The following is a 15,081-nucleotide window of genomic DNA, read 5'->3' as shown; positions in this document are numbered from 1 at the left end:
AGTATCCTTACTCTCCTCCCAAACAAAGCCAAGGTCTTTGAATGCTTTATTCTATTACAACTTATATCTCTGCCTTAAATGTTACTGTAGTCCAGGAATTTCGTTTTATCTTGATTTTTAAAAATTCTACAATATAGGGGTGCCTGGGTGGCTCAGTCAGTTAAGTGTCTGACTTCAGCTCGGGTCATGACCTCACAGTTTGTGGGTTAGAGTCACCCAATTATATATGCAGGTTAGATCTTTTCACTACATCCTTCATGTCCTTTAATCTCTCCTATTTTCCATCACCGTGACCCTCTGTCCTGTATTCTGGGTAATTTTTCAGCTCTGTCTTCCAAGTCATGCATTCTCTCTTTATCTGATCTAATGAGCTATTCAGGGCCAACAAACTTTTTCTGTAAAGGGTCAAACAGCAAATGTTTGATGCTTTGCATGCCATATGGTTTCTACTGCAGCATGAAATCAGATTGAGCATGGCTGTGCTCCAGGAAAACTTAACTGCCAAAAACAGGTGGTGGCTCAAGCCAGATTTGATCTGCAGGCTGTAGTTTTCCAACCCTTGGTTTAAGCCATCGAACCTTTTTAATAGAGGAATTTCTAATTTCAATTATATTTTCATTTTTGGAAGTTGTATTTGGTTCTTTCCAATCTGCCTAGTAACTTCTATATTCTTTTATCACTTTACCATACTTAAAACACACAAGAATTCCCCACTATTTTGGATCTGATTTCTGGGATTGTATAGTGAGAATTTGGACAGTGAGGAAATCTGTGTTATTTGAGTTTATTATTACTTTTAAATTTTTTTTAATGTTTATTTATTTTTGAGAGAGAAAGACAGAGTGTGAGTGGGGGAGGGGCAGAGAGAGAGGGAGACACAGAAGCAGAAGCAGGCTCCAGGCTCTGAGCCGTCAGCACAGAGCCCGACGCGGGGCTCGAACTCACAAACTGTGAGATCATGACCTGAGCTGAAGTCAGACGCTTAACCGACTGAGCCACACAGGCTCCCCAAATCTTAAATTGTAGATAGCAAGTGTTTAAGTGTTTTAAGAGTTCAGATACCTGAGGATAACAACCACATTTAAAAAAAATTATCTGAATCTATTCAGTTCTAGAGTTCAGATAACAAAAGATACCTATATTGTCACTTAAAAATATATATATATATTTTTAAAAAATTTATTTATTTTGAGAGAGAGATGAGGGGGGGGTGGGCAAGGAGAGCAGGAATCCCAAGCAGCTCTATGCTGTCCGTGCAGAGCACCACACGGGGCCTGATTTCATGAACTGCAAGATCATCACCTGAGCCGAATGCCAAGAGTCAGATGCTTAACTAACTGAGCCACCCAGGCGCCCCAGGGTTTTATTTTTAAGCAATCTCTACACCCAGTGTGGGGCTTGAGCTCACAACCCTGAGATCAAGAGTCACATGCTCCACCGACCGAGTCAGCCCGGTGCCCCTTAAAACATATTTGTATCTGATAATTAAAATATCTGTAGTCTCTGGGGTGCCGTCAGCACAGAGCCTGCTTGGAATTCTCTCTCTCCCTCTCCAAATAAACAAATTAACATTTGAAAAATATCTTTAGTCTTTGAAAATTGCATTCCACAGTTTCTTTTGTTGAGCATTCATAGTGCTTTATCTTCATGTGTCCAGACTTTTTTCAATTGTATTTATTTTCGAGAGAGAGTGCATGAGTGGGGGAGGTGCAGAGAGATAGGGGGACACAGGATCTGAAGTGGGCTCCACGCTGACAGCAAGAGCCCAATGTGGGACTTGAACTCATGAACCATGAGATCACGACCTGAGCCAAAATCAGACAGTCAACTGACTGAACCACCCACGAGCCCCACGACTTTTATCGTACTTAATTTTTAAAATTTATTTTTGAGGGGGAGAGGGGCAGCGAGGGAGACAGGATCTGAGCGGGCTCTGTGCCGACAGCACACAGCACGATGCGGTGCTGGAACTCACGAACCATGAGGTCGTGACCTGAGCCAAAGTCAGAGGTGCAACTGACTGAGCCACCCAGGTACCCCCCCGCCCCCGCCCTTCGTTTTTCATCGTGTGTTCCTGTCCTTTGTAACTTCATCTGAAGGCCTTGTTTGAGGCTTGTCTGCCTTCGGAGTGGGTCTAAGCCTGTGTCTCCTGGGCACCTGGGAGCAGCACCAACAGTCCCACTTTAAGCCCAGCTTTCAGCTTGGGGCTCCGCAGGTCACACACGGTGATGCGAACTCTGTCTCCCAAACTCTGTGATTGAGGGCTTAAGGTTAGGGATTTTCCAGGGAGCTTTTCCTGTTTTTTGCGTTCCAGGAGTGCCAAGGTGGAAACCGTCCTCTGCGGGGGGGGATCCTTTTCTAGTTGACCCACTGCCAGTATTTCCTGTTAGGAGTCCTGGCTTTATGAAGGGATTCTTTGATCTGACTCCTGGCGTTTTGGGGGCCCCTGGCTGTTCTCTCTTGTTCCCCATGAATGGCCTCTAGACCCAGGATCTAGGCCGCTAGGGAGTAGCCAGGACAAAGGCCAGCCCTTGCATTTACTCCTTTGGGTTTAAATTTTCTATTCATTAGAATCTCCGAAGAATTTCCCTTAAAAATGTTTTTTTTACTTATTTTAAGAGAGAGGGAGAGAGAATGAGAGGGGGAGGGGGCAGATGGAGACGGAGGGAGAGAATCCCGAGCAGACTCACCCTGTCAGCACAGAGCCTGACGGGGCGCTTGATCTCAGGAACCACGAGACCACGACCTGTGCCAAAACCAAGGGCTGGATGCTTAACCGACTGAGGCGCCCTAAGAATTTCCCTTTCTCTTGCCAACTCGGCCACGCATTTACAAGTTTTTTTTCATTTTCTTATTTCCTTCCTCTTCCCCCCCCCTCCCTCCCCCCACCCCATATTCAATTCACCACTTTTAGGAGTGCTATTCCTGGAGGAGTTTCCTTGAATATTCAGTCCATCTTACTGTCAGAAATAGAAGTAATAATTTCAGTAAGCAGGAGCACACATACGAATAACTAAAAAACTTAAGTCTGACCTCTTTAGTTTTCATATGAGAAAACACGCTTAAAGAGGTAAAGTCACTTGTTCGAGAGCTCACAGTTAGTGGCAAGGCCATCAGCAAAACCCAGGTTGCCTGATCGCCGGCCTGGTCCTTGCCCATTCTACAAGTATGCCTCTTTGGCAAAGAATCCATGTAAAGTGTGGCACTTTCCATACAGCTGTGAGTTTACACGAGTAAGTACGGCTGTATTCACATGTGCATTCCTGCCATATGCTATTCCAAGCTTAGCAGCTTGGCAGATTCTACAGAATATGGCGGTCTTAAAAAAATTTTTTTTTTCAACGTTTTTATTTATTTTTGGGACAGAGAGAGACAGAGCATGAACGGGGGAGGGTCAGAGAGAGAGGGAGACACAGAATCGGAAACAGGCTCCAGGCTCTGAGCCATCAGCCCAGAGCCTGACGCGGGGCTCGAACCCACGGACCGCGAGATCGTGACCTGGCTGAAGTCGGACGCTTAACCGACTGCGCCACCCAGGCGCCCCAATGGCGGTCTTAATAATGATAAATATCCAAAGTAAACTCAAAATCTCTTTTCATAGCCCCACGTTTCAGACCCTTCTCATATGCCCAGAATAGCCTTGTCTTATAATAATCTTATCTTATAAAGCAAGCCTACGATCTTGAGACTTGGGAAAAATCCCATGATAGTTCTGCTAGAAGGGAGACTACGTCCTGCCTTGACCAATGTTTCTACAAGGCCAACTCATACTAAGAAGGTGAACTGTTTGTAACATTTTAGAAAAGTTAAGGTTTTAAAATGTAAGAGTTTCTTTTCTGTTCCGGTAGAACAGTGAGTTTTATAACATAGGCTCTATTCATGGACCAAATGAAGTAAAGTTAAGAGGCTGACTACATCAACTTTCACCATACATTCTCTTCAAATAAAAACGAATTCACTTTCCAAGGGAAGACAGTCATTACTTATTTAGAAAGAATATGGTTAAGAGTATGAAAATTATTTATAATTGTAGATAAAATGAAGGCAGAAGAAAGTAACTACAGAGAGAAGATGAAAAACAATATACGTCGTTTTTGTTAATTCTTTAAACAGAATCAGATTATGGCAAAGATTTTACAAAACGGAGTCTGTAGCACATTTACAGGAGTAATGTGAAAATAAGACAAGTATATAGATTTCTTTACCTTTCGTGCCACCAACAAGATTTTAAAAATCTGATGGGACTTAATTGTGTTGTACTCAGTGCCTGGAGTTGCTCCACGTGCGGCAGAGGCAAAGGGACAGGGCCACCCCCGCAGGTCCTTTATCATCTGCGGTGACTCTTACCTCAAACAGTTACTGCACATAATTTCCATGATGCCACACCTTTAGCGCATTTGAAAAACCCAATAAAATATCTGATTTTCTCGTTTTTTCCCTATTTTATTGATTTCAGTACGCTTTTAACACTTTTGTATGAATTATAAAAAAGTAAAGAGAAGCCACACTGTATAATTACTGTTGTTCACTACACTCTAGTTGCAAATAAGATTCTTTTTCAAAAGTTGTATCATCTCCAGAAGCCGTTATATTAAATATTAAATGTTCAGAGGCTTCGGGACTTCTGATGGCAACGTAACTCCCTTAAAGCTTGGGCAAGGAAGCACGATGTCAGATGTCCCCACAGTGGAGACAGTTGCCAGTAACAATTGCCACAGAGTGATACAACTGTAGAGAGCAGAATTAAACCTGGAATTATTTCCAGTTGAACATTTAGCTCATTCTCGTGTTTTCTGTCACCGATAATGTGATCAATATATGTGTGTATGTAGCTCTTTGTCTGAATCTAGGATATGGACATTTTAAAGGTCTTTAATGAAGATTACTGAACATTCCCAACAAGGCATACCACTTAGAGCTCCCTCCAGAAGTACTTAACTTATAAAAGAATACCCATCTCATCTCATCCTCGGTATCCTAAAGAATTATCCTTTTAAAAAAATCATTGATAATTTTATAGCTTAATTTACATTTCTTGAATTCTTGGCAACGCTACATTTTGCTTCATATTTACTACCGTACAGGAGACAACAGCTGTCCACCTTCCTGCATCCCATATGCTCTTTAAATCATTGGAATCTGATTTTGGCCTCCAGCAGCGTACTGAGACCACGTTCCTCAGGGTTACCCACACTATCTTAATTGGAAATTCTTATGGCCTTTTTAGTTTTCCAGGTCCAATTAACCGATACATTTCCGATAATTCTCCAACATCCAACTCCCTCCCTTAAGCTGGGGAGACTATCAACTGTCCCCTATCAGTTTCTTGTTTTTTGAAAGTGCTACCCCTTTCCCTCTGAACATGTTACACAGTGTCCCTTACTCTTTTCTATTTAAAAAAAAAATGTTTTTAAATGTTTATTTATTCTTGAGAGAGAGAGAGAGAGAGAGAGAGAGAGACAGAGCATGAGCAGGGGAGGGGCAGAGAGAAGAGACACAGAATCTGAAGCAGGCTCCAGGCTCTGAGGCATCAGCACACAGCCCGACGCGGGGCTCGAACTCCCGAACCGTGAGATCATGATCTGAGCCGGAGTTGGACACTTAGCCGACTGAGCAACCCAGGTGCCCCCCTTACTCTTTTCAATCTCTTCTTCTTCTTCTTTTTTTTAAAATATAATTTATTGTCAAATTGACTAACATACAGTGTGTAAAGTGTGTTCTTGGTTTTTGGGGTAGATTCCCACGGTTCATCGCTTACATACGACACCCAGTGCTCATCCCAACAAGTGCCCTCCTCAATGCCTCTCCCCCACCCTCCCATCAACACTCAGATTGTTCTCTGTTTTTCACTCTTCTTAAATTATTCTCTTGGAGCTCCTGGGTGACTCAGTTGGTTAAGCGTCCGACTTCAGCTCAGGTCATGATCTTGTGGTTCATGAGTTCGAGCTCCGCATTGGGCTCTGTGCTGACAGCTTCGAGCCTGGAGCCTGCTTTGGATTCTGTGTCTCCTCTCTCTGTCCCTCCCCTGCTCATGCTCTGTCACACGCTCTCTCTCAAGAATGAGTAAACAAAAAATTTTTTTAAACAATTCTCTTTTGGTGAGCTGTAAACTATCCATTTTACTGGATTTCACTATCCATTAGACATTAAAAAAATTTTTTTTTGGTCTCTCTCTCTCTCTCTCTCCTCCCTCTCCAAGATAATACTCACTTTAGCACCTACAAAGATGCAATCACTATGGAAGATCTTCTCTTATTCCTTAAGCATAAAGAAAGTTTTGTTTATATCTAGAAGTATGGAAGAACATCAGACAGCACTTTTGAGACCTTCAGCATGAATCTATTGTCCCATTTACTTCTAGGTATTTTGTAGTCAGACTTGCAAGCGATCTATACTCTTGTTACAAAAAAGCTGATATTCCTTTGCCTCTGCCCCTTTTGAAAGTTAAGGGGCAGCGTAGCATAGCTATGGGTCCAAAGTACCTTCCCAAGCCCTACCATCTAAAAGAGAATGGCATCGTCAGCTGAAATGCTTTAATCCCGCATAACTTTACAAGACCCGTTGCTTGGACCTGATTTTACTGTGAAAACTTTCCCTCATTTTCATATTGTTACAGCTGTGATTCTCAGTTTAACTTCACCCCTTACTCTCTACTCCTATTGAGCTAATTGTATTATCATCCAACAGAACAGCTAACAGGGATGTATCAAAATTGGAAAAGGTGATTGTGGTAGCTACTGTAATAGGTAACACTCAGTTGAAGGAGGCTGTGGAGGGAATCAGTGAAGACGTGAGCAAAGTAGAGAAATGGTCTATTACATTTTTAGAATTCTATTTTGTATATCTTAAATGCTTAGTACCTGGTATATGAAAAACATATGGAAGAAAGACAAGCTGGAAGGGAACCGTATTTACTGAATACCTGCTATGGTCAGGAACTTGATACATGCTTATTTGTTGATAGAAATACAAGAAAGAAAAAAAACAACTGATGGAATATGTGTGTGTGCGTGTGTACATATAAAATGTGTATATATATTTTACAGATATGTGTAATATACATTTGTTTTATATATTTTATCAGATTTGAATACATATATTATATAGATCAGTAAAATGTTTAGATTGGATTTCCTGTGCTTTTTGTAATTTGCCTCTGATGGAAATCCCAAAAGAAGAGTTTCATGATTTTTTTTTTTTTTCAATGAATGTTTTGGTTAACAGCATTATTGGAATAAATAGTCAGTTTTCCAAACTGGTAACTTCAAAAACCAACACTCACTTGTATATACAATTTCTAGTATTTTTGTTAAAAAAAACCAAAAAACACCTTTCTATAAACTCTACGGTAAGACAGAAGTACACTTGACATTTATCTTCACGCATGGATAAGTGTGATCTTGTGGTAGGAAAAACACTGAAAGTAACCAACTCCAGGATCACACGTTGAGTAGAGGTGAGGAGTGGCCCCTCACTATACACAGATGTGGACAACAGAACTTCAGATACTGCCCACAGTCTCCCTGGTCAAACAGGAATCGCCCTTAGCAAGTGCCTTCTGTGTCAGGCACTGTCTTAAGTGCTTTCTTCCTTTCTTTTCTTTTCTTTTTTTTTTTTAAGTTTATTTATTTTGAGAGAGACAGAAACAGCGTGAGTCGGGGAGGAGCAGAAAGAGAGGAAGACAGAATGCCAAGCAGGCTCTGCACCGTCAGCATGGAACCTGACGTGGGCCTCCAACCCATGAAACCGTGAGATCATGACCTGAGCCGAAACCAAGAGTCAGATGCTCAACCGACTGAGCCACCCAGCTGTCCCTGTCTTAAGTGCTTTCTGTGTATTAATGCGTCTCTCCCTCTCAGTAACCCTATTAGGTAGGTCCTATTTTCGGTCCCATTTTACTGACGAGGAAACTGTGACAAAAAGATTAAGTAATGTGCTCAAGATAATGTAAGATGCAGTGACTTGGAAAAAAGGGTCCACAGACACTGAGGAATTAATTACAATGACCTCGAATGCAGGACAATAAGCTAAGGCCCAGAGCAAAGTAGTATGTTATGTTGAAGACACAAAACCTCATACGCTCTGTTAATATGGGGGCCACATATTTGGAGGTGGCTGGGACAGCTAAGGCAGCTTTAAGAGGAAACGTTCAGTGACACAGAATCTTACTGCTATTGCACAAGCTGCATGCTTGGATTAGATAGCTAAAACCAGTACTTTGATCAAGAAGACAACCCCCGGGTCTCCACCTGTCACCCCCAGGGATATTCATGGAGAGTCTGGTCTGGAGCAAGAAAACAAGATTTAGCACAACTACAGTGTGGGTGCCAAACCTGGCCCATCCCTGTTCTTGAACATCTAGTGAGCTAAGAGCAGTTTGTACGTTTTTAAATGGCTGGGAAAAATATTTTGTGACCCACGAAATTTATAGGACATTCACATTTCAGCGTCCAAAGCTGAAGCTTCAGAGAGGCCAGCCGCACTCGGTCACTTCCCTGTCGTCTCTGCGTGCCTGCCTTTGCAACACAGCAAGTGTCAGGTACAGCCCCGGAGCCCCAGCTCTCTACCACCAGGCTCTCCACAGAAAGAGTGTGCCGACCCCCTGGCTCAGAGAATCCCTATACCAGAAAACAGGCGGTCCATTAGCAGGGGACACCAGCAAGGCAGACTGACACAAAGGGACCTCTTCACAATCTGTGACCCAGAGAACGCTTCGGTGCTGTAGTGAGCGCTATCGACCCTCTGGCAACATTCACGGCTACCGAAGCTCGCTCTGTGTTACATATCAGCTTCCAAATGCTTACATTCCGGGGAATCCGGCAAAATTGCTCCTTGGCTTTCTGGGGTAAGTGGGGGGGGGGGGGGCTGGACCAGACAGGAGTGACTGTCTTGAGAAATAAGAGCCCTCAGTGCCTCTGGCTTCTCTGGGCTTTTTTGCCCCGGGCATACTCGCTGTCTTTCTTCCTAGACATCAGCTACATTTTGCTGACTGGATTCTTTGAACTTAGGTGTATTCACATGTGCTTTTCCTGCCTCACCTCCTTAGGCCGTAATCTTCCGTTCGTCCGGAGGCGGTGGGCACTAGGCATGAGCTCTTCCCTCTGCCTGTGACACCACTGAGGCTCGCAAAACTGTGCGAAGGTCTTCTGGTCAAAAACGTACTCGTCTTGGACTATAATCTTAAAACTTCAGTTTTTAACACTAGAACACGGTCACAGTGTACTTTATAAAAGATAGGTTCCTCAAAAAGTTGACCTTAAAGGAAATTTCTGTTCACGGAGTCATATTATCCTACTCGTTTTCATTATAAAATTATTTTTTGTGTAAAATTAGGAGATGCATTTTCACAGCAAAAGTTCACACCCAAGACATGATAAAAATTAAATGAAAAAATGCAGCAAACTACTATCACGCAGAGTGAATAAAAATGATTTGAAAATGAAACCTTAATGACACACACAGTACTCGAGTCACAAGATGCAACCATCATGCTGGAATGGACGCTGCCCTACAAGAAGGCGCTCGTTTCCCGAGGACAGATACACATGAGAAGCAGAGGCGTTCTGCGGCTTTCCTGGCCTTTCACTGCAAGCCAGCTCACTAGGCAGGCGCGGGATTCCTCCTCTCATCTGGCTTACCCAGCGGAGCACACAGAGGCTGACCTTGGCGACTTGGAACGGGCCGAATACGGCTCTCTCTGTGTGAGCTGTACTGCCAGCGTGCCTTTGTTTCTGAATTGTTTCATGTTCTGGCACTGAACAGCTAAAACCTTAACCCAAAACTTGGCACTTCGAAGAGTAATGCATTTCTACTTCAACCAGTTAAAACAAGTTCATTTCATCTTTTTTTTTTTTTTTCCAACGTTTATTTATTTTGGGGACAGAGAGAGACAGAGCATGAACGGGGGAGGGGCAGAGAGAGAGGGAGACACAGAATCGGAAACAGGCTCCAGGCTCTGAGCCATCAGCCCAGAGCCCGACGCGGGGCTCGAACTCACGGACCGCGAGATCGTGACCTGGCTGAAGTCGGACGCTTAACCGACTGCGCCACCCAGGCGCCCCAAAGGAGATTTTTTTTTTTAATTTTTTTTTCAACATTTATTTATTTTTGGGACAGAAGGAGACAGAGCATGAACGGGCGAGGGGCAGAGAGAGAGGGAGACACAGAATCGGAAACAGGCTCCAGGCTCCGAGCCATCAGCCCAGAGCCCAGAGACGCGGGGCTCGAACTCCCGGACCGCGAGATCGCGACCTGGCTGAAGTCGGACGCCCAACCGACTGCGCCACCCAGGCGCCCCAAGTTCATTTCATCTTAAGTTAATTCTACAAAAACAAACTAAAGGACCGAAAATCCTGGAATGGATATTCAATATTCTAAACCAGACACTACTGCTTTTCGATGCAGTTCGTAATCAAGTAATAATAATAATAGCTCTTCAGCACTGAGTATTTGCACCGAGACCCTTCCGTGGGCGTGCACGTAATTTTAAGTTAGTTTCAAGCTCAAACCACCTCCCAGGGTAGTACACTCAGGAGTGACAGAGCGAGGGCACGAGGCCAGAGGCTGGATGACTGCCACTACTAAGAAGTTACATTCGGTGGTAATGACAGGAGCAACCTTTCTACATGCACCACATCGCACTCTTGTAATATCTCCTTTAAGATCAGCATCAGCGGGGACCTTGTCAGAAATGCAAATTCCTGGGCACGGCCCGGACTGGTTCAGAAATGCTGGACTAGGCGCTCAGCAGGCTGTTTTCACAAGCCTTCCAGGTGACTCTGACGCGTGCTCAAACTGGAGAGCCACTAAAGAGGATGGGCGCCGAGGCTCATTAAACAAAATAACAGCGAAAATAAGGCTGCCGTGGGACCAGCCTGATCTGCAGGAAAAGGAACATTTTCTCCTTTTTTGGAAATTTTGTATGAGTGAGAGAGGAGACAGTGAGCACACACTCACTCACATGTGAGCGAGTGGGGGTGGGGCAGAGAGAGAGAATCTCAAGCAGGCTCCACGCTCAGCGCCTGACGCGGGGCTCGATCCCAAGACCCTGGGATCGTGACCCGAGCCGAAATCAAGAGTCGGATGCTCGGGGCGCCTGGGTGGCGCAGTCGGTTAAGCGTCCGACTTCAGCCAGGTCACGATCTCGCGGTCCGTGAGTTCAAGCCCCGCGTCGGGCTCTGGGCTGATGGCTCAGAGCCTGGAGCCTGTTTCCGATGCTGTGTCTCCCTCTCTCTCTGCCCCTCCCCCGTTCATGCTCTGTCTCTCTCTGTCCCAAAAATAAATAAACGTTGAAAAAAAAAAAAAATTAAAAAAAAAAAAAAGAGTCGGATGCTCGCTCAACTGGCTGAGTCACCCAGGCGCCCTTAAAAAAGGACAATTTTCAAGGACTCCTGCTAATCATTTCAGAAATCTCTATTTCACATATTCCGCTATGTAAATTCCTTATGGTCCTCTTTCCCGGGCAATACTTGAAAAAATCTAGTTGTAGGCACGGCATTTACTTTAGCAGCTTAAGGCTGGCCTCTTTTGAATGCATTTGGGAAATCATTCCTTTCCACTAACTGACCCGTGGGCCTAACCCGGACGGAGGTGCCAAATATTTCCACATAAAGACAGAAATGTGCATCTTGAGGTCTCACAGGTAGAGGTGGAAGATGGTTAAGACGGGGGCCTGTCACATGTGGGGTTACAATAAATAGGCAAGCGGCCATTTGCACACGGTGAGTGGCGGGAGACCGCCGGAGGGGGTGAGGGTGCCTTCGCAGCGTGCTTGCTGGATGCTCTGAAAGGGCCCGTGAGGGGAGGGGAAAGAACAAGTGAGAGAGGCATCCACAGCAGGGTTTGTTCAGACTTCAAAGCCAGGACAGCCTGCACCGTGGCCTGTGCCACGAGCTGGAGAAAAAAGGCAGAAGACGTGATTCTCGAAAAAGTGTTACGGTGGAACCAGCAAGGTCACTGAAAGAGGCATCGAATTTGGGCTGCAGGAGCGAATGAAGAAGTCTGGGATGCCATGTAACTCAAGGGACCAGGAAATAAGGAACAAAACATCAAATGGTGGGGGAAGAAAGCAAGCAAGCAAGGACCCTGAAAAGGAAGTATTTAATACTTTAAACTTGTGCCAAGAGAACCAGGCACCATGACACCCAGCTTGTAAAAATGTGTCAATAACACAGTTTCTACACCAAAATTCCATCCTGTGAGGATAAGGCGCATTTGTGCACTAGGACTGACTATTTGTGTTGGACTGAAATGGAATAGATGAGAGAAAGGAAAAATTATTGAACAAGAAAACAGCAGGGGGTGAGGGCCAGGGCCAGGAGGCGAATTTGGAACGGCAAGGCCTCTCCCTCTCTGCGCTCGGTTGTCAGATCCCGGGCGGCCTCAGCCGTCTGCCTCTGCTACCCTGACCCTGACTGCGGTGGAGGCGCCAGGCCCAGCTGAGGCGCGGCATGTGTTCTGAGACACAGTGTGGTTTAAGGAGTCTCACTGGCGAGAGGTCACCTCGGGAGGCTGAGCAAAACTCTCGGTGTCGGGGGGTCTGGCCCCTCAGTGGCCTCTGAGGCACACCCTGATCCTTCCGATGTTTGTGAGAGGCAGACGACGGTCTGGGCAGAGTTTCTTGGGGTGGAACTGGGGACGCTGTCCTCTGGGCTCCGCTTCAGCACCAACCAGGCACGCCCTGGCATCCTGTTAGGAGGTCCTGATGTTTCTGAAGCGGACTTCAAGCTGAAGACATCCGGGTAACTCAGGCTCAGGTCTAGAGGCCAACACTCGCGACATTCTGCAAGCTTGTGAATTACCAGAGAAGGCTCTGAGAACTTAATACAAGACTGCTGGGAGTCGTTCCGGGAGGGACTGGCTGGTGACTCTGAACTTCAGATTTTGATTTTTTTTTATAATTACTTTGTTTGAATCTCACACTAAAAAAAGTTGATTTTTTTTTTGAGAGAGCATGTACACGTGTGCGTGGGGGAGGGGCAGACAGGGAGAGCGAGAACCCTAAGCAGGCCCCAAGCCCCCAGCGAGGGGCTTGATCTCACAAACCGTAAGCTCATGACCTGAGCCCAGATCAAGAGTCGGAGGCTTAAGTGACTGAGCCACCCAGGCGCCTCTGAGTTTAAGATTTTTAGAGGGAAGTGTAAAAAACTTGGAAGATGGTGAATCCATCTTTAATAAGCTTTAATAAAGAACTTCGATAAACACTTAACACTTCGCTAGGGTTACCAAGACAATGACTCCTGAAGGGACACTCAACTTCAAGAAAAGCTCCTAGCACAGGCCGCCTGCTTCCTAAGAGCAAGGATGAAGCAGCAGCCGCGAGACGTCTGCTGAACCTTCCACGTTCCTCTCAGCTGATGCCCACAGCCTTGTGTGCCGACCCTTCGCCACTAGGGACATTGCTGGTACGTGCAAGTCCATGATCCCTCTCCACAACTCCCAGCTCCAAAGAGCTCGGAAAGCCAAGTTTCCAGGTGGCAATATGTAAACTTCATGGGCATAAAGCCCGACTTGACCTGAAGCTATTTTTAGCCATTATTTAACCTTAGTGTAATTACCCATGTGTTTTCCCGAATCAGTAACAGTTCTGTCTGGTTGTGAGGTGCACCCCACGGGTATCATATATGGGTAAAGCACCACAGAAGGTTTCTGAACTCCAAAAGATGCCAAATTCCACGACACACTTGGCCCCACAGACTTTGGGTAAGAGGCTGCAGGCCTGCTTGGCCGTCGCCCGCTTATGAGAACTGCTGGGACAGATCTTTCAGACCCAGGACTCAGTTAAATCCAACCCCAGAGAGCTGAGTGAACACACTGAAGCAGGGGTGGGGCAGGGGTAACAGAGCGGAGGCCACATCTGAGGGTCAGGGGACGGTATGGGAACGTCAACGCCCATCACGACCACGGTGGGGGGCTGACGAGGTAGGAAATGGCTACTCCTCGACGCGGCAAAACGCCCTGGCGTGCGTGGGACACAGACTGCAGGCGGCAGCTGCTACTTTCTGAGGCCGTGGGTAACTACTCCTGGGACCTGAGGGTTAAACAGGCGAGGACTGTGAGGTTCAGCTGGAAAAGCCGGACTGATCCTCAGAGCATCAAACTGTCTTGCTAGAACGAGACGCCCCTGATGATCGTAACTGCTTAAACCCATCTGGCCGAGCAGAGCTCAGATCTCAGGAAGGAATCTTTGTCCCAGCTGCAGTTTGTATCCCCAGGGAAGTCAGTAGCATTCTCAGCAGCGCCTGAGACCTGTGTGTCCTTCCAACTAGATTTTAACTTCCCTGAGCACCGGGACCGTGTTCTACTCATCCCTACGCCTCTGGCACTTAGCACCGTCTTTAGCTGGCACCTGGTATGCATCTAATAAACGTCTGCGTTTGCGAATGAATGAAATAAAGGCCTACCGAACTACGCCTCACACTGTCTCTGCCCTGACGCCTACATCACAAAGAGAGGAGGGGTGGAGCCGGGCGGGGGCACAGACCGGGTTCACGTCTGCAGGACAGTGCGACGTACAGATATGAGAGAATGTACGTGTATTTACACATCCCAATTTAGCCTTTATTTTTCCGATCCGTTTCTTTAAAACCCCCAAATTTCTACTAAGTTTAACTTATACTATTCCTCTGACGTGGACAGAGAAGGCAGATTTTGATGATGAGGAAAACGGGGAGGAAAACTTAACAACCTTGTTACTAAGTAATGCTGTGACAAGTGGTCGAAGTCAAGGAACTGAGCGATGCCAACAAATTTAGAAATCTCTTAAAGCCTACGGCATTTATGTGGCTGGTCCAAAGGGAGACGGCTGTCGTGATCAAGACAGGAACTAGAATCATGTCTCCTAATGCCCAGACTGGCACGATTTCTACACTAAAGTATACTCAGCACTGCCAGCATTCTAGAAGGCCATCTTACTTCTCATCGCACTGCCCTAAAAGGTAAATTAACAAAATGTAACACAGTAAAACCTCATTAGCATGGACATCTATGGTAATCTATTCAGCATGAACTTATTTATTAACCACTTAGCAAACACAGGTGTGCTTACCGAAGAAGTAAAATCCACTGACATTCACCATCATT

General features: G+C 45.6%; 1 protein-coding gene across 2 annotated transcripts in view; it reads right to left on the bottom strand.

Moving 5' to 3' along the window:
* Positions 1 to 15,081, bottom strand: part of IFT88 (intraflagellar transport 88) — a 133,212-nt gene that overhangs the window by 10,505 nt on the left and 107,626 nt on the right. The gene's annotated exons all lie outside the window — the stretch shown is intronic.

Source organism: Lynx rufus, unplaced genomic scaffold (assembly GCF_022079265.1).
Source record: "Lynx rufus isolate CCGP_SWC_20201006 ecotype Redwood Valley unplaced genomic scaffold, mLynRuf1.p SCAF_1, whole genome shotgun sequence".
Classification (NCBI taxonomy): Eukaryota; Metazoa; Chordata; class Mammalia; order Carnivora; family Felidae; genus Lynx; species Lynx rufus.
Note: the sequence above shows the minus strand (reverse complement) of the source record. Positions and strands in the feature narration are given on the sequence as shown.